This window comes from Hirundo rustica, chromosome 16 (assembly GCF_015227805.2).
Source record: "Hirundo rustica isolate bHirRus1 chromosome 16, bHirRus1.pri.v3, whole genome shotgun sequence".
Lineage (NCBI taxonomy): Eukaryota > Metazoa > Chordata > Aves > Passeriformes > Hirundinidae > Hirundo > Hirundo rustica.
Genome location: NC_053465.1, coordinates 15,031,631 through 15,052,340, shown reverse-complemented (window position 1 = coordinate 15,052,340; position 20,710 = coordinate 15,031,631).

Genomic DNA, 20,710 nt, shown 5'->3' with positions numbered 1-20,710 from the left:
ACAGGAGTGTTCCAGACACTGGTAGAAGACTCCAGATGACCCTGGTACAACTGCTCCTGAACTAAATCATGAAGGGCTACAAGTTTATCTTCAGGAAGGGGCCACTGGTTCTCCCAAACAGGTTTGTCCACCAGCCACCATATAGGAGGCATGGGACACTCTGCACCTTTCATTGCAGTGACCCTCATCAAAAGTCCATCCCAATGCGCACTCCCCACTTGGCCAGAACATCCCTCCCCCAGAGACTGACACGAGTTTTGGCCGTGACATGAGGCCAAACCATGGCCATCTGTCCCTCTGGGTTCATGATCATCACAGGCCTCTCACTCAGGTAGTATTGCACTGTTCCTGCCAACCCCGCAACAGATGTCTGCACCGAATCCAATGGCCACTCCAGGGGCCAAGCGGCAAGGGAGAGAATCATGATGTCTGCACCGGTGTCGAGGAGCCCGTGAAGGCAGATCTCTGACGGTGTTGCAACAGGGATGGACAAGGTACACACTTTCTCAGGACGGTTTTTGGTCAGGACAGTGGTCCAGTGAACCTGAGGCAGTCCAGTGGATCTGAAGCTGCCATTTCCCTGCAACCGGTTCTCTGCTCTGTGAACAGAAGACTTAAAAGGCACAAGTTGAGCAATTCTGGTCTTTTTGGGGATAGTGACGGGGGGGTTGGTGTGGAAACCATGGCATAAATTTGTCCTATAAAGTCTGCATCAATGAGTCCGAGATGCACCATGATACCCTGGGTGGTGGCAGTAGAGCTCCCCATGAGGAAAGTACTTATGCCCTCACCCAGAGGACCAAAGGCATCCAGGGGAATTTTGTGCACTCCACAAGAGTCTAAGATGATTGTTGCTGCTCTGCAGACATCAAGACCTGCTGAGCCACTCGTAAGCCGGCCAAGCAGACCTCCATCAGCTCCGGGCCCTGGAAAGAGTTTTGTGTCTGAGCGCGTCTTCCCTTTGCGCTTCGCTTCCCTGTACCCGAGCTTGACAAAGGCTGACCATTAGCATGAGCTGTCACCCTACAGACAGCCGAGGTATGATTCGCTCCTCCACACCGAATGCAGAAACAGACAGCATTTGTCCCTCTCTGTACTTTCCTTCCCTGTTTCTTGCTGGCCTGAGCATTCCTCTCCTTTCGCTGTCTGCTCTGCAGCCCAGTCCAGGCCAGCCGTGGAGCAGTAGCCACGGCAGCCACCTTATAACCTGTGGCACGTACCTTTGCACAGGCCTGTACCATTTGCAGTAGAGAAGGATCATCGTGAAGAGCCTCAATGATCCTTCTACACTCGGCATTGCAGTTAGTTCTCACAAGGTTTTTGAGCACAAGCATCCTTTTATTCAGGTCCTCCACCTGCCTGTCAACAGAGGCAGTCAACCTCTCTGCAAATTGCAGAAGGGGTTCATGTGCTCCCTGGACAACAGCTGCAAAGGACTCACTTGGAGCAGCCATTTCTATGGTTTGAACAAATGCTGCCATGCCCATTCTGTGGCACTGGTCGAGCACCAGAGGGTCAAGGGCAGCCTGCCTTTGAAGATCAGCAAAATTGCCCACACCCAGCAGCACATCAATTCCAATCACATGCCTGGGATCCTGCTGACTCAATGCAGTATTCTGTTCTACAACTCTGCCTGCTAGCTGAGTCCATTTGTATTCAAAGCTGTCATATTCGACAGGCCGAAAAAGAACATGAGCCAAACACTGGATATCATAGGGTGGCAATGGATCAGCATCAAAAGATTGAAGCACCTGCATGACTTCAGCAGACCCCAGCCCATAATTTCCAACCTTATCCCGGAGCTCACTCATGGCTTTCCATGATAAAGGTTGATGGGTGTTATGATTTGCTCCCTGAAGTACAGGGAAAGCCTGATGTCCTGGGGAGACTGCTGCATCTGCTAAATCTTGTCCCGTGGACTCCACAGGAACAGGGCCAGATGCCTGTCGGGGGGGGTACTTCACCATCACCCGATATCACAGTGGTCTCTACAGCAGCAACAAGGCTAGAGAGTACATCTCTGCCCTGCAGGGGGCGATGTGCTGGGTCACAATCGACCATCTCCTCAACTTTGTTCTTCACATCATCCCAAAATCGCGTCTGGTCTCTCGGACGTACAGTCACCTGGCACAGGGGTAAAGTCCACAGGCCAGCTGAGGAAGACCCACCAGCCCAGGACCCCCTGCTTCGGGAAGACACCGGCCTCATAACGGCCGTGTCTCCACCTGTGCCAAACTTGAACACCGCAGGGCTTGCACTTTCCGGTGCCGCCCTCCTCGCCGGGGGGGTGTGCGACCCCGACGTGGGGCGGAGCGGGCCTGGCTCCGGGCCTCCCTCCCCCAGGATAAGGAGGGAGCGGGACGCAGGGAGGGGCGTGGCTTGCGAAGCTGCGGCTCTGTCTTTGGCTGCCGCCGAAGGCTCAGGCGACTGGAGGGGCGATGAGGGAGTGGCGGGAGCCTCGGGGCTGACGGGACGCAATGCAAAGGGGGCGCGGCCAGCAGAGCCGCGGCACCGCCTCGCTCTGCTGTCAAAGGCTCTGCCACCAGCGAGACGGGCCGCGCGGGCCGCTCGGGGTGGGGGGAGAAGCCGCAGGAGGGGCGGGACTCAGCGCCGGGCTGGCCGAGTCTGGGCCGGCGCCTCCGCCGTGAGCAACGCCACCCGCCACGCCCGGTTGGGGCCGGGACAAGGAGGGGAGCGGACAGAGCCGCCCTCAATAGAGTCCCGCTTGTGGCATGGAAACCCATAGCCGGCGCCGTCCGCTCCAGAGAGAGCGAGACGGGTGACCCGCCCAATGGGACCGGGTCCGACTGGTCTATTAAAACGCCGGTTTTCTCCTCCGGAGCTGCAAGGCAATATTTCGTGGGAGTGCCACAGCTCGGACATTGCACCGTCACCAAATCTGCGTCCAGCAGAGCCGCAGGCAGTATCCGCGATCCCCCGCCTCCCCCCAGCGCCGGGAAGGCGCAGGGAGATAGAGACTGACTCCCGCTCTCCTCCCCCCCGGGCTCGGGGAAAGGCGGAGTTGGCACAGCCGTCTCCACGGGACCGTCAGAGACATGCACGTCCCCGCCGATTTGCTGGTCGGCCGAAACCAGCTTGCCGGGGGCCAAATCCACCCACGGAGAACCAATCCCATGATCAGTGAGTGGAACCTTCCCCCTCTGTGCAGCCTGGGGAGGAAGGACGAGCTCCGTCTGAGCTTCCGAGAGAGGCAGCTTCTCCCCCTCACCTTCACTGTCCAAGCCAGACAGATTTCCTGCTGAGTTAGAAGAGGATGATGCACAACCTGCTATTAGAGAATAGCAACGTTTCCAAAACAGCATCAATTCAGTCACGTCCGATCATATATTCACCCAACTCTCCCCAAATATCTGTAGAGAATGCTTTCTCAGGGCTACCGAAAAACCCGTGATACTTTCCATAAAAATATAATCTCTGAAATTCATTCTCCGAAACAAAAACTCTCTTTTTTTCCAGCAAATTTATCCAAAATTCAAAGACCACCATATCTCCCACGGAAGACGCAGGGGCTGCCATCTCTGCAGCTGTACCGGGTGAGGGGTTACCCTCACGGGAGTGCTCACCGTGCCTCCAAGAAACACAGACTGCGGTTCCACAGACGGTGTCACCAGATGGCGCTAGAGGACATGAATAAATGCTCACAGCTCTGACTCCACGAGATGAAGGCTGAAGAAAAAGACTTTGTTATTTTCAAAGACTTCACTTCTATAGGTTTTGAAGAATGACCAGGGATTGGAGAACAAGGTTACCACCTCTCCATCCCACTGGCCAGGCTAGAAGTCCATCAGTTGACTCTCATCAGAAAGGAATGTGAAAAACATGATGTTTACAGTACATGTTGAGAGAATTCAGCTACAGAGCTGTAAACATCTCACAAAAGCTCACATAATACGGCAAGTTACCAAGTTACTTTTTGTTGTTCAAATAAAGTATGGTGAAGAGACTTGTAAGGTTTACTGTGTGGACCATTAGGAACATGCCAAGGGTAACATAGATAGTCAGCAGCATGATGCAGCTAGTTACCAACAGCAGGAGGAAACTATCTATGGGAAGCAAAACATTGATAGACAAAAGGTTAAAGGACAAGGGATCACATAACCATGACCACTGTGTTCCCTGTAACATGCATGCGGAGGAAAGCAGTCAGAGAAAAAAAAATTAGAAAAGAATGGGATTTGTCTTTATCAGATACTAGGAAACCATTGGGAGCACACTAATTTATGTCTCCTTTACCTAAACCAAAACTGAAGAAAGGAGTTAGGTATGCAACTAGGGGAAGAAAATTTACACAAGACATTTTAAAGTAAAGCTTGAGGAAACCAGCATCCACTGTAGCAATTCCACATATGAAATACATATATTTTTCTCCTTGCAATATTAGTTTTGCTGTACTATTATTCTGGAAACATTACCCCAAATCCAAGGTTCTTTGCTTCTCCAGACCCTAAAGGTACCTTTCCATAAATACAGCCTCTGATTCTATTCCTCCATCTATGATTTGAATGAACTAACTCAGTTTGCTAAATGATTAATACTACTTTGTCTTTTCCTTTCCAATACTACATGTCAACCAAAAAATCTTAATTGTTTCCAGATCATTTTGAAAACTGTTCAACAGAAATAATCCTCACAGAGCCTCCCAGAAACATTCTCTTCATTCCTCATCCCAATCTCTACTTAAAACCTGACAGTCAGATAAGATGTGGCTTAATGATCCTGTGTAGTTACTCCTAGAATCAAACACTTTGTTGGTTTTACTATGCCTACACAGCACAAGCCCACTCTGATTGTTCATTAGTATGAACTTTGCGTCTTATAAGAGCATCTTGTACCTGCCTTTTTTTATGACTCAGATTTGGACAGATCAGAAGAACATCATCTGTCAGAGGGATCATTTCTCCCAGCCACTCATATTGTCAATTTTAAAAACTGGCATTTTCTTCCTTCCTTCCAATGCAGGACCTTATTCACCAGCCTGAAATGTCATCAAAGCTGTCAATAATTTCAGGGGGGAAATGGGCAACTGAATAGCAGCATCAGTATGATTCCAGCAGAAGCCATTTGTTGTTTACGTTAAACTCCAGTTATAGATTCTAGTATTACTGTCCTGTCTCAGTTTGAAAGACAGGTATCTGCTAGGGAGAGGCAGGGCCTCTCTAGGAATGGGGAATTCCAATCCCCTATCTCCAAGTTACTATAATTTAGAAAATTAAAGGGGCTTTTCAGGCAGAGGTATGGGGAAAGGAATAACAGTTCTTTAGTAGTAAATATAACAAGGCAAACAAACAACAACTACAGCATTAATAATAAACAGAACCAGGAACCTCGAGGGGCTTTGTTTCACAAAGCCCGAGGCAGTCTGATCTCTTGGGGCTCCGAGAGCACCAAGTTGGAGCAGTGGAAACTCCCGGACTGGTGGCTGGAACAGCAGGATGTCCCCGGCAGGCAGGGTGGATGTCCCAGCAGGGCAGGGGGGTGCAGGGCTACAGCATAGCAAAAAGAGCAGTGCTGAAGAAGCCACGATGGCCAGACAGGGCTGGCCCAGCTCCAGCAGGGCAGGCAGAGGAGCTCAGAATTCCGCGGCACATGAGCAGATGGTGGTAGATTTCCCAGGACTGGACTTTCTATTGACAGTGAACTCCTCCTGTAGCAAGCAGCAGCCTGGTCATCCTCTGCGATGCTGAGAGTAAGAAGAGTGAAGCTGCCCCAGCTCTGTCCTTTTCCTGCCCCAAAACTCACATGATCTTCCCCCTCCCAATATTCAGCCACCTCCTTTTTTACTTAGTCTCCTAGTGAGTCATTGAAAACCGATACAGTCACGGACAAAGACCTTCTAACCCTTGGAAGTTAGACAGTGGTATGTTTATTCACCAGCGGGCAGCCCAGGAGTCATCTCCAAAAGGCGTGGCTGCCCCCGAACAAGGCTCATTGCTCTCTATTTATTTTCCAAGATCTTACATAAAATACGTATGTGTAACTCCAGCACCTCCCATCCCCGCCTCATTAAAATGAGGTTATTAGTCCTTCATGTGTGCACAGTTCTTCTCTTGAATTGGGTTGGTGGTCTCGAATTGGGTCAGTGGTCTCAAAGGATGAAGTCAGGAGAGTCTTCATCAGGTCTCTGTGACCCTCTGGCACGATCCAAGGTCCCCTGCTTCGTGATTGATTGGTACCAAGTTCAGGTGCTGGCCATTGTTCTTAGTGGTTTCAATCTGTTCTTATGATGGTTCACTTACTTCACTTTTTCTATAAACAAGCTCACGATATAACAGTTAACTCTAGCTTAGGCATCTAATAATCATTAACTTACCATTTACTAATCTAACTTACATCTTGATGAATATAAATTGCTTGTAACCCTTAGCTAAAATCTTAACTCTTTAAAATCATGTTTCACTAGCAACTTATAGGGGAAAATTCTATAAGTAAAGAAAGGAACAAACCTAACCTCCAACACAGCAACAGGGAGATGCGTTGGCATGTCTCTTGTGACTGGAGGGTTGGAATGGAAGGGCATAGGCAGGAGAGAAGAGAGGCTATCTATGTTGCTCTCTATGCCAGTGACCAGCCGGAGTGCACTGCAGGGCCTGCTCCCACTAGCGGGATCACAGCAGTGATTTTGGTTCATCTCAGTTCCTGGGACTCAGGGTCCCCAAAACAGGAGTTGTCTGCAGGCCCCATCTGCAGTCCCAGACTAAAGCCCTCCACTGCCTGAGCACGAGATAGGCAGCCTGCTGGCATCACAATGTGTCTTGGTTTTGAAAGACAGTTGTCTGCTAAGGAAAGCTAGAGCCTCCCTTGGAATGGAGAATGGCACAGGGAATCCCTCCAAATTATTACAATTTTGCAATTAGGGGCTTTCAGGCAAAGATATGGGAATAGGAGTAACAGTTCTTTATTAGGAAAATTTTAAAAAGAGGAAAATACAAATGTAGTAGTACAATACAAAAGTAGGAAAATAGAAACGTGGAAGTACAAAAAAACAAGCAAGGAAGTGAACAAAAATCCTGGAAAAACCCTGACAGAGTCAGGGATACGACCTGGCACCCTGGTGGTCAGGGTGTTGGAAGCAGTCCAAATAAATCCTCCTGGAGTAACAGGTATGGTTCTGTGGAGTAGAGATGGTCCTGTAGAAAGCCCAGTGGTGATGAGATGGGTCCAGTCTTCCTCCGGGCATCCAGTGGAAAAACCAGATCCCTTGTGTCCTTCAGTCCCAGTTTTTATCTAGCTGGGAACAGTTGGCTCCTCCCCCACAGTGTGGAGCATCTCCCAATGGGATGATGGAATGTGTCACCTCATTGGTGGGCCCTAATGGCCCATTATCAGAAGATGTCCCCCTGGAGGATGGAGGGGTGGTGAAAGAGATAAGAAACACTGCCCCACCTGGGTTTAATGGCTGGGCCATTGTCAGAAGGCATCCACCCCCCTCACCCCTGGGGTTACAAGAGAAGGATAAAACATCTCCTAAAAACAGCTTTCAACAGATGAAATAAAATACACATTTTTAGGTTACATAATCTAAGACAAATGGTCATTTATCCCAATTTCCCCTAGAGATAGTGGACATTACTTTTATTTTGCTCATGGTGCAAGCCCCTGTGTCAGTGACATGATTTGATTTAATAAATTTTGTTGATTGTAATCAGTTTTTTATGTATCTTGTCCCATATTTAATAGATAACTGGTAATAGCCTTAATAAGATGCAAATTGTTTTAACATCAGAATGTGACTAAATAGTGCCACAACTGGACTTATCCTGGAAGTGTGGCGAAAATGCAACTGTAAGAATGCTTCCACCAGGTGTCTTTTTAATCTGTGGAGATAGGGCATGGCCCGAAATTCCAAGTAATTAGTTGGGTGGGCCTTGTTATTTACGGAAACTAACCATGTTTGCCCCTAGCATGTGTGCGATGCCAGACAGTTTGGAGAGAGTGACATAGCAAGAGAACTAAAAGAGTAATCACAAGCTTGGGACCTGATTGTGGCAATCACATAGAATTTTGGGGTGCTTCAGCAGGAATAATAGCATCACTCCAGGTGTTGATGCTGCTCAAGCTTTGGCTATGTTTAATAAGTTGGGATGCTGGACAGCCAAGCAATTAAATATAACTTTAGCTATTTTAAATCAGATGCTCACTGATGTAGATAGTATTAGACACAGCGCACTGCAAAATAGAGCTGCTATAGAGTTTTGCTATTAGCACATGGGCACGAGTTTGAGGATTTTGAAGGAATGTGTTGCATGAATCTCTCTTACCATTCTGTATCCATTCACAGGAAGCTCAAACAATTACAAGACAACATGAAAAAGTTGATTGTGAGTGATTAAGGTTTGGATGGATGGTTTGAGGGATGGGGAATAACTGGATGGTTGAAATATATTCCAAAGGGAGCTTTGTTATTACTATTAATTATTATTTTATTGCTTTGTATTATTCCATGCACAATAAAATTGGTGACCCTCTTGGTAGAAAATACAGTAAAGAGGGTTTGGCTGGTGCAAAGAAGAAGGGGAATTGTAGCAATGTATTTGAACAGCTTAGGCCACAGTGTGCTCCAGCCAAACCATCTTTAGTCATTCTTACCAGAACCCTCTGTAATTCATCAAGGTTACTAAGACATAAACTGTTCTAAAATAAGAAAGAAGTGATTTATTAAAGAAATATGGGTATTGATCTAGTATCGATACCCAACTGTGACGGACAAAAACTCTCTAACAGTTTAAAGTTAGAAAGTGTATGTTTATTACGGCCGGGCAGCACGCGGGATATTTCCCTAATTCGCACTGCGAAATTCACAGGTAATTACAAAGTTTTTTATTTACAAAAGTGTTGAATATCCAAAATACAAATGCATATTCATACCCCTGTCACCTCCCATTCCTCGCTTCATATGCTAATTGACAAAAAGGCTATTAAGCATGCGTACTTTGTTTCTTAAAATGAGTCGGGGGTCTATTTTGGGGAGGGGTCACCTAAAATGAGGAAGTAAGATGAGTCTTCCTCATCCTGACCTTTCTACCTTTTCAATGTATTCGTGACAAATGATTCCTTGGTAGAACTTACAGTTTCCTGTGTTCAATGGGTCCTTTAAGCAGGAAATCTGCAGCTATCTTATGTCCTATTTACCACATTTTGTTTTTCATTGCAAGGGCAACTACATAAACATAAACCTGACAAGAAATGAGTTACAAGATCCGGGGTAGCTTATCTAAGATTTGGCTTCTGTTAACTGCGAACAAAGATTACCTATCTACTTCAGCTAATTCAGCAACTTATTATCTTAACTTTCCTAAAAAATCCTTAGTTCCTCAAAATTAACGTCTCATAAGAAGCTGAGAAACAGAACACCAAGACTGCAAGAACTAGATAAAGGAGGGCTATGAAGCACTGGACTGTAACCAGTCATATTTCCTGAAAGGTGCATGCTGGTTTGAAAGACAGGTATCTGCTAGGGAGGTGCGGGGCCTCTCTAGGAATGGGGGAATTCCAATCCCCTCCCCTCAAGTTATTATAATTTAGAAAATTAAAGGAGTTTTTTCAGGCAGAGGTATGGGGAAAGGAATAACAGTTCTTTAGTAGTAAATATAACAGGACAAACAAACAACAGCTACAGCAATAATAATAATAAACAGAACCAAGAACCTCAAGGGGCTTTGTTTCACAAGCCCAGGGCACTCTGATCTCTTGGGCCCCTCCCCAGGAGCATCAAGCTGGAACTGTGAACACTCTGGGGCTGATGGCTGGAAACAGCAGGTTGTCCCCAGCAGGCAAAGGGGATGTGTCCCAGCAGGCAGGGGGGTGTCCCGGCAAAGTGAGCAGTGCTGAAGAAGCTGCGATGGCTGGACAGGGCTGGCCCAACTCCAGCTGGGCAGGCAAAGCGGGCTCCGAATTCCTGGGCACATGAGCGGATGATGGATGGTGGTAGAATTCCCAGGACCGGACCCTCCGTTAACAGTGGACTCTTCATGCAGCAAGCCGCCACCCGACTGTGCCTCTCCAATGCCCAGAGCAGGAAAAAGCACACTCAGCTCCCGGAGCACTGTTCTTTTCCCTCCCCCAGACTTAAGTGATCTTCCCTCACCCTCAGCCACTTCTTTTGTGTGGGTCAAGCACCCTCTAAGCATCAGCACTTAGTCTCTTAGCAACTCATGGGGGGGGGGGGTGGAAATTCTATAGGAAAAAAAATCCAAAACCAACCCTAATCCCTCAACATGAACTCATGGACAAGATAGAGGCAGCAATCAAGTAATGTGTGATCGTGTGAACAAGTAGTCTTAGTGAGTTTTGGGGCAGGAAAAGGACAGAGCTGGGGGCAGCTTTGCTCTTCTTGCTCTCGGCATCGGAGAGAGGGCGGGCAAGCTGCTGCTTGCTGCGGGGGGAGTTCACTGTCAATCAAAAGTCCAGTCCTGGGTGAGAGGAATTACAAGATTTGTCTTTACAAACAAGCCCTGGGTCTGCTGGTAGATAAAACTAGCACTGGGAGATAAGAGAAACAATGGGAAGGATTCTTCTGATTGATGAATGGAAAAGAAGAAAATTGCCTTTACAAACAAACCTACGGTTTGTTGTTTGAAATTGGATATTGTGATAAATGTGCTAAAGTTAATTTGTGTTATCAAATTATAAAAGGTAAATGTTGAACTGTATAAAATATGAATGTTAAAGATGTGCTCAAATGAACATAAGTAAGGGTAAAATGTAGAAACCAAAATTAGAAAATTTCCTGGCTTGGGAAGCACAGGAGGGACACGAGGAAAGTATGATTGGAATTACCAGGGAGGGGGCCTTGAAACTATTGCTGCCGGGAATCCCTGAAAAGAAACAAAAAACCACGGAAGAAGAGGATACAAGTCCGGAGACCAAGATAATCACTTCAGATGGATATCTCTACTCGTCTCCGCCGAAATTAACATATACACGACACACCCGGGCTCGGCCATCAACGGCATTGTTCCACCCTACCGGTCTATTCAGACCTCCGATACCAGGACTTGAATAATTAATGAAGACGCCTCGGAGAGGATAACGTCAGAATTTCGGACTTCACTCCGCGATCTTGTGTATAAAAAGGGGTGGCCGGAGACCAGAAATTGTGAACTTGGGGGGATACCAGGCTGGCAGAGCTTGTTATCCGTGTTCACCCGGCACCGATCCCGGGCTCGGCGCTGTCCTTTTAAATTGTGGCTTTCCGAGACTGATATTTTGTCTCATAATAAAATTTCTAAATTTTGATACTTTAAATTTGGTCGATTTTATTTATAACAGATATCAAAAGATGAAAGTAACAATGGGGAAAACCCATAAATCCCATAAGAATTAAAAATTAGGGCAGTTATACATTAAAAGAGGAATCTTAGGTCTTAGGCATTTGGGGAAGTCTGTACCTCTCAAGTACCTCAGCCAGTGGGGAAAGAGAGAGGGAAATGTGGCCGGGAAATTAGGATAAAAAGGAGGCTATGTCCTCTGAAAATCTAAGAGACTCCAGGGTAAATGCCCCATGGCCTCTCCCTTTATTTGAATAAAGTAAAAGGACTCCTCTGTCTCCTTTTTGGACATAAACCTCTGGTGTTCGTGGATTAATTTCCCTAACATGAGAAATGTACTATCATCTGCTTGTGTGCCCAGGAATTCTGAGCTCTTCCACCTGCCCTGCTGGAGCTGGGCCAGCCCTGTCCTGCCACCGTGGCTTCTTCAGCACTGCTCTATTTGCTATGCTGTGGCCCCGCACACCCCTGTCTGCCAGGACATCCTGCTGTTCTAGCCACTAGCCTGGGAGTTTCCACCGTTCTAGCTTGGTGGCTTTGTGAAACAAAGCCCCTTGAGGTTCTTGGTTCTGTTTATTATTAATACTGTAGTTGTTGTTTGTTTGCCTTGTTGTACATACTAGTAAAGAACTGTTATTCCTTTCCCCATACCTCTGCCTGGAAGCCATTTAATCTTCTAAATTATAATAACTTGAAGGGAGAGGATTTGAATTCTCCATTATGAGAGAGAGAGACCCTGCCCCTCCCTACCTGTCTTTCAAACCAAGACATGCTAATAAGATCACAGCCCTCCAGGCATATGGATGGTTCTGCCTGAAATACTCATTCAGATGCCTTTGATTTTTTCACTGGGCAAAAGGCAGAACCTTGAGGAGCGGGGGTATTGGCCCAGGACCCATCCTCCAGGGATTGTCCAAGTACAGGAAATGGGAGAGTTCCCAGTTTGGAGAGGCCCCAGCACAGGGCAGTCACTGCAGCCCAGGAGACCCCCAAAGGTCGCACTCAGGTCCACTGTTTACAGGGCCAGAAGGGATGGGCTTTAGTCACAACATTTCATCTTGGCCCCACTTCAGGTCAGGAACTTTCTTTGAAAGTGAGAGAACAAGAATATTATGCTATTCAGGGAAAATAAAAGAGTTTCCAAGGCTGTTAAGGCTGGGGTTTTTTGTTTGTTTGTTGGTTGGTTTTTTGTGTGTGTTTGTTTGTTTGTTTGTTTGTTTGTTTGTTTGTTTTTAAAAAAAAAAAAGGGGGGCAGGAGCTCATTGGACAGCACCAGTTCCTGGAGCAGCATTTCTGATAAGCTCAAGAGGAGCTGAACCTAAAGGCTGTTCAAGGCCAAGGCCTAGTGAGCATTTTTCAGATAATGGTGCAGTCTGGGGGGAAGGTGATGCACCACCATACATTGGCATCCAGCTGGTAAGAGTGGGACAGACTGAGATTCCCATCCCCCAAAGGCTTTAACTGCATTCACTGAGGTACAGCTAGATGTTTATCCTTGGCATTACTTCTTTCTGTCATGGGGGAAGTAGCTCCACTATACATTTTTCCTCATCTTGTCTTATAAACATTTCAGATAAACAATCGTTGTCACAGTACAGCTAGTCTGTACCTGGACCGATAAATCTGGCTATAATAAGAAACCAAATTTGGCTCTCCTAGTTTGATAAACAAGTCCCTAGGTGAACAATCATAGGATGGATTTAAACTCAGAGACCTCAATCAATCCCTTCCAACCCTAAATGTAGATGCATCATTGGCCAGGGAGCTGGGTGGTGTTAAGACCCAGACCAATTAGTGTCTAGATCCAGGAGTTTTGACCTCCCTGTATAAGGTTCCGAACAGTAAAAATGGCTGTTTGTCTTATGATCAAGAGGACTTAAGTCATGATTTCTGTTTCCAACCTATGACCTCACATAACAATTTGTTAGTAGTATGAATGAGTTTCCTTAACCTTTACATGTAGAATTTTTATTTTAAATCTTATCAAATAAGAGGTGGTCAGAATCTTCAAGAATTGAGGCTCTCGTTTTTCAAAATAACCACAATTTAAACTATTCAAATTAAAAAAAAAAAAAAAAAAGCACAGATCAGGAATTGAGTTTGAGAAGAATGACTCTTCAAAAGTCAAATGTTGATTCAATGATAGCGAACTTCTAACAGTGTTCACAGAAAAGTTTACCCTTTTCTGTTGCCTAATTAAAGCTGCAGTTCAGCAACTTAGTGATTGTTCTGCATGGTTCACCCAAAAAGGTACATCCAAAAAGACTGACAGTAGCCAAGTCTAATTTTTATCTGTAATTTTTTATCATTCTTGTGAAAAAGGCATATTATATGGCTCTACACAAGATATTTACTATATGTATTATGTTGTATTAATTGTTCATGTTGTATTAATAGTTTGATAGTATGGTAAATGTAGTTTTGTAGATAAAATGTAGTTTTTATGTACCAACCACAGGAAAACGTAAATCTTTCAGAGGAAAAAAAAAAAAAAAAAAAAGGGTTTGCTGCTTCCTTATCAGAAGAGACCAACTCCTCCTGCCTCTCTCAACCTTGAGGATGCCATAGAGATTAAAGAAGAAAAAAAGTGATATTAACCAGAGACAATTCTTTGTTTGAATGGAATTTATGCATTATGTATGAAATGTATGAATATTCAACAGGCAATTGCTTTTAAGAGATAATCCTTTGTTAACAGGGGTCCTCCTCCGGAGCATTTTGCTTGGGGAAGCACCCAGATGTCTGAAACTTTGGGTTTTTTTATTGTCTTGTATTGTCCTAGCTCTAGTTGTTCAATTTTTTTACTCCAATTCTATTTTTATAACCATCTTATTTACTATTAAACTTTTAAAATTTTAAAACAAGTGATTGGCGTTTTTCACAATTATGGTAGCAGAGGATGGTTATAACACCTCACTGCCGGTGCCTCAGTGGAATCAGGGTGAGGACGGCACGCCCTGCCCGGTTCGGCAGCTTCGCTCTGTGTTCCCCTGCTGTGACCGGCAGATGCAGGTTACGATCAATGGACAAAAGGAGGCAATAAAACAAAGAAAAGGGAAAAGATTCCCTAAAACCCCGGTAGGTAGCCCCTAAGACTAAAGTGTACACGAAGACAAAGACCCAAGGACAAAGGACAGGTAAGTACTGGTTTGGAGGGGCGGTTAAGGGTGGGGATGAATGTGTGTGAATGAGAGGCAGCTGGTTATCCCAGACCCGCTAAGCGAGTGCGGAGTCTCCTACGCTGCGTTTCCGTTCTTTCGCGAGAAAGACGGCCAGTAAAGAGACGAAGCGAGTGGTAAGAAGAGTGAGAGAATCCCCCCCAGGGAAACTGGGACTGAGTTTTAGAGAAGGGGTGGGACACCTAGGAAGTAAAAAAGTCTGCTGGATTGAGGGGTAATTGCCCCAAGATCATCCAGGACTGAAACCTGCTGGATTGAGGGGTAATTGCCCCAAGATAATCCAGGACTGAAACCTGCTGGGTTGAGGGTTTATCCCAAGAACACCCAGGGTTCTGCTGGATTGAGGTTATGCCCAAGAGCATCTGGGGCTGGACAACGCAGCTAGATTGAGAGTAAAGTGCCCAAGAGCATCTGGGGTTGGACAACACAGCTAGATTGAGGGAATATCCAAGAACACTGGAACTGGCCAGTAACACCTAAAATTGTAATAGGTGATTTGAAAGTAAGAGGTATCTTATTGTTGTTTTGTTGTGTGAGAGTGAGTCACACACAAAATCTGCCTCAGTTTCCCCGGGTGGGTGGGGGCTGTGGCAAAACATGTGTGTGACCCGCGATTCAGTCCTTTTCCTCCGGGCGTGTGGAGGGGGGGTGCAGTGGTAAAGTGTGACACGCGATTCAGCCCTTTTCCTCCAGACATGTGGAGGGGGGTGCAGTAGTAAAGTGTAAGTGACACGCAAATTAGCCTCATAGGTGGACCGGCACCAGAGGCGACCAGATTCTGGGCTCTCCTCAGAGGCCCAGCTATCCTGGAACCCAGAGACCAGACCCAAAGCAAGGGGGGGGACACACAAAGCCACAATTCTCTGGCGACAGGGATCAGCTTCATGTCCTAAGAGTGTGAAAGAGTGTGTAAAAGTGAAGGAGAAATGAAGTAAGAGTAGATAGAAGAAAGCACATGTAATGTTGATTGTTGTATCTTCTTGGAGGGATGTGTATTGTATTGAATAGTTGTGTGGGATAGAAGGGATTTTTGTGTGTGCATAGAGAGAAGTAAGTGGTCTTTAGGTTGTAAGAGAAAGTGAAAAACAGAGGTGGGGGACGAATAGATAAAATCTTGAAAAATGGGACAGAAAAACAGTAAGTTGGATACAAGGAAGAAAAAAGAGCCCTCTCGGCATTATGTTAGCTAACTGGGATAAAAACCCTTGTACAAAAAAAAAAAGGAAAAGGTAAAGATGATACAATTTTGCATGATAGAATGGGCAGAGAAGGAAATAAGATCTGACCACGTTCACTGGCCCAGATACGGCTCTTTTGAGAACTGGATTTGTCAGGCTCTAAATATATTTGTAAATTCAAAAGAACCGTTTAATCCTGAAGAAAGAGACTATGCCACATGTTGGACAGGAGATTTTAGGAGAATAAAAATCTTTAACGTATCAGAAACCCCCGAGATGAAACAAGAAAAGAAAAAGGGGAAAGAAAAGGGAAAGGAACAAGAAGAAAAGAAGGAAAAAGAGTGGGATCCTTTGCAGGCTTTGCCACCTCCGTTCCTGCTGGCGCTCCCGCCGTTCGCGGCCGAGCCCCCTGTCCCGGGTCCCGCTTCAGCCCCGCCTGCCACGCTTCCCGTCCTGAGTGAGAGCTCGCAGCCCGCAGCAGCCCCGGCTGCCTCGGTTCCCGTCCCGAGTGCGGGCTCGCCGCCCCCAGCAGCTGCACCAGTCCCTGCATACACCCCATCCCCGGCCCTGCTAGTGAATTTGTCTGCCCCGGCCGCCTGGTCCGCGGCCGCCCTAAGGGCCGTGCCGGGGGTCCCTCCTGACGCGCGGTCTAAGACCACCGCCCCGGCCGTGCCGGGGGTCCCATCGGTCCCAGCCGTCCTATCTCCAATCGCTTCCCCCACTGCCCGATCCCCGGCTGCCCTGCCCGTGCCGGCTGCGCTGGGAGCTGCCGCCACTGCTTTGTCTCCGCCGGGAGCCGCTGACTCAGCCGCCACCAGCCCCGTGCAGGCTGCCCACGCTCCCCTCTGCTATCCCCGGAATTGCCCCCTCCTCTGCCGGTCCCGGCAGCAAACCCCGCCTACGCAAACCCCTTGGAGGACCGAGCCTCGGCGCTTTGCCCCCCCTCACCGCCCTTGCTGCCCTGAGCTCCGTTCCCTCGGTAACCACAGCGACTGCTCAGAGAAATGACTTCTCCCTAGAAATGCCTTCTCGAAACACTAGAAGTTCACTTAAAAGACACCCCTCTCTGGATTCTTTCTCAAAACACGGGAAAAAGACTGCAGAGGATGAAAACCAAAAATGGGATAAAGAAATTAGTCTATTCCCACTGAGAGAAGTCCCAATGGGAGGGGGTGGAACAGGGTTTGTAAATGCCCCTTTGACTTCTTCTGAGGTCAGAAATTTTAAAAAAGAAATCAAAGGAATTTTAGAAGATCCTATACACAGCTGAACAACTAGACCAATTTTTAGGTCCGAATATTTATACTTGGGAAGAGATGCAGTCTATAATGAAAATAATATTTTCTCAGGAAGAAAGGCAATTAATCAGAGCAGCTGGAGTAGGAGTTTGGGAAAAAGAGAACCCACAAGGGCCCCCCAGAGTAGACAAAATGCCAACTGTTCCTCCTGAGAGGGGTCAAAATAATGAGGAAGGGAGGAAACACATGAATGAATATCGTAATTTAATAATCAAGGGAATAAAAGAGGCAGCACCCAGAGGGCAAAATGCTAAAAAAGCTTTTGAGGCACAGCAAGAAAAAGAAGAATCTCCAACTGAATGGTTGGACAGACTTAGGAAAAATATGAAACAATATTCCGGAATAGACCCTGAAACTGATGTGGGAAAAGCTTTGTTAAGGATTAACTTTGTTACTAATGCCTGGCCAGATAATAGAAAAAAATTAGAAAAAATTGAGGATTGGCATAATAAATCATTAGATGACTTATTAAAGGAGGATCAGAAAGTTTATGTCCGAAGAGATGAAGAGAAAGCTAAATTGAAAGCAAAACTTATGGCAGTCACCATGCGAGAAAACAATTTCCAAAAAAATCAAAAACATACAGGCACTACTTCTAGAGATAAAATTAGTAGAGACGGGGGAAAGGAAAAGAATAGAATCCCAATACAAACCAAGTCTCAGCAGCATTCCAGGAATGTCTGCTTTTACTGTGGAGGTGAAGGACATTATAGGAGAAATTGTCCTAAGCAGGTAATAGATCTGAAAATCTTCAAAGAGATGAGCACCGAGGAGGAGTAGGGAGGTCAAAGGCTCTATTTTTTAGGGGCCAAATACCATCTAAAGCCTGTGATAACTCTAAAAGTAGGTCCCCAAGAAGAAGAATTTGAATTTGTGGTAGATACAGGGGCAGAAAGAACCTGCCTGCTAAATGTACCAAAAGGTTATAGTGTGAGTAAAGATACTGCAAAAGTAACAGGGGCAAAAGGAGAAACTTTTACAGTTCCAGTCATTAAAGATGTAGTAATTGAAGGGGAAGCTAAGATTTGGGTGGGAGACGTTTTATTGGTCCCAAAGGCAGGTAGCAACTTACTAGGAAGAGACTTACAAGTGAAATTAGGAATAGGGGTTATACCAGAAGATGGGAAAATGACAGCTGAAGTTTTAAAATTAGGCCAAGAGAATGAAGAAAAAATTAACAAGGAAGTTTGGGCTGGGGAAGGAAATGGGGGAGGATTAAATATTGACCCTATAAGTGTTACAATAGAGAGAGAAGATTGTCCCATACGTGTACGTCAATACCCCATATCTTTAGAAGGATGAGAAGGTTTGAAGCAGTAATAGAAGGACTAATAAAGGATGGGACATTAGAATCTTGTATGTCTCCCCATAATACCCCTATTCTCCCAATAAAGAAGCCTGATGGTAGTTATAGACTAGTACAAGATTTAAGGGAGGTTAACAAAAGAACTCGGTCTCGTTACCCAGTAGTACCCAATCCCTATACACCTCTAAGTAAAGTTCCACCCCAGCATCAGAGGTTTAGTGTAGTGGATCTTAAAGATGCTTTTTGGGCCTGTCCACTGCCCAAGGAGAGCCGAGATATCTTTGCCTTTGAATGGGAGGATCCAAAAACTGGAAGAAAGCCGCAATTAAGATGGACGAAATTACCGCAGGGGTTCACGGAGTCTCCAAACTTATTTGGGCAAGCTTTAGAAAAAATACTGCAAGCCTTCTCCACTCCTCCTAGAATACAAAATATCCAGTATGTGGATGATCTTCTACTATCTGGGGAAGATGAAGTTGAAGTTAGAGAAGTTACAATAAAACTTTTAAATTTTCTTGGAGAAAAAGGATTAAGGGTATCAAAAGGGAAACTGCAATTTGTAGAACCAGAGTGTGGAGAATCTTTCTGTGGAGAATTTTTCTGATGCATGGCTGTATAGCAAGGGCCATGATACTGTTAAGTTGGTTGGAATGTAACTATGTCTATGTGGTGTACGCGATGATTAACAAGGATATAATATCCTTGAGCACTAGAATGATACAACAACAAAGGTGTTGTTAGTACAAAAAAGCTGAAAAATGCTAGGCTAAGGAACTGAAAATGCTAGATTAAGAAAATTGTAACCGCAAGGCTGATTACAGAAAGAACATGCGTCAAAATATCATAAGCCAATCATGAGCTATAGTTTTGTAATATGTATGAACTAATTATTGACACTATAGATTTGCTATTAATCTAAATAAAGCTGAGACTTGTTGATCATCATCAGATGTGGCTTGTCTCCCGTTGTTTTCCGACAAATGGTGACCATTCCGACGTGATCCACGACTGGGAACAACGTAGGGTTCGGGTCCTGCAAGCAGAAGGACGGCTTAAGAGCAACAGAACCTGGGAGTGCTCCGTGCCCTAAGTGACCACAGAAGTGGGCTTAGCCGATACGTGCTGCCGAGACCTGGAGAGGCTGCAACAGCGCTGACGTAATTATGGACAGGCAAGCAGCATATGATTTATTTATGGCGTTCTTGCAGAAACGCCAGATTAAGGGATTAAATTTAGGAAAAGAGTTACCTGAACTTTTAGAATATAGTTATTCTCAAGGGTTTTTTATTAACCCTCATACTGTTCATGAGTTAGTGGAATGGAGATGATTTGGGGATAAGCTATGGGAGCTCACATTAGATGATTATAAGACAGCCAAGAAAATGAGCAAACTATGGAGGGTGGTACATAATAAGTTGTTGTTATGTCAGGCAGAAAAAAAGGCAGCTCGAGAAGTAGTGTCAGCTCAGGAAAAGAATAAAGATTATAATCCCTTCTTAGGCACTAGTACCCCTAATCCTCCCGTGTTCACTACCATACGTTTACCAGCCTCAGCACCTCCTCTGGCAGAAGTAGAATCTAGACAGGGAGCCAACAACATAAGGGAGCCTCCACGCAGCCCCGGGAATGCTGCTCCCGTATTGCCTCAGGTGGCCATGTTCCCAGATAGCCAGGAGCCTATCCCTAGAGCAGAATCTGACCTTGTGGGGGCTATGGCAAGGGAACGCCGCGAGGTGTGGGCAGCCTTGGCTCAGCAAGGCGCTGAGCAGGGTGATAAAGATATGTTGGAGGCTGCCTCTGATTGTTTGGCTTTTCCGGTTACTTTTAAGCCAAATCCAGCAGGAGGTTTGCAGGCAACAGTTACAGTTTTAGATTGGAAAATGTTAGCGCAGCTACACTCTACAATTGGGCAATATAGAGTTACTAGTGAGCCTGCAAAACAAATGTTAGAGTATCTTTTTAATGCTCATGTTTTGTTGCCAGCAGATATAAAAGGGATAGCCCGACTCATTTTTACGCAACATCAACATTTGTAATTTACTGCACAATAGCAGGCAGAAGCACAAGCCTCAGCGGCTGTGCAAAGGAGACAAGGTGATCCACTACAAGGTATAACGTTAGATGAATTGTTAGGGCTGGGACCCTATCAAAGAATAGAGGCTCAAGCCCTTATGGGACCAGACAAGTGTCGAGAGGCTATAGCAGTAGCAAGAAGGGCCATCGATAAGGTTAAAGCTCCAGGAGGATTACCCATATATATGGGAATCAAGCAAGGTCATGAGGAAACCTTGGGGTCCTTTGTAGACAAGGTAGCAGAAGCCATAGATAGAGCAAGTGTTCAAGATTACATGAAAGGGGCATTATTAAAACAGTGTGTTTTACAAAATAGCAATTCACACACTAGATCAATAATAAATACTATAGCAGGGGATTAGTCAATAGCTGATTTATTAGAAAAGGC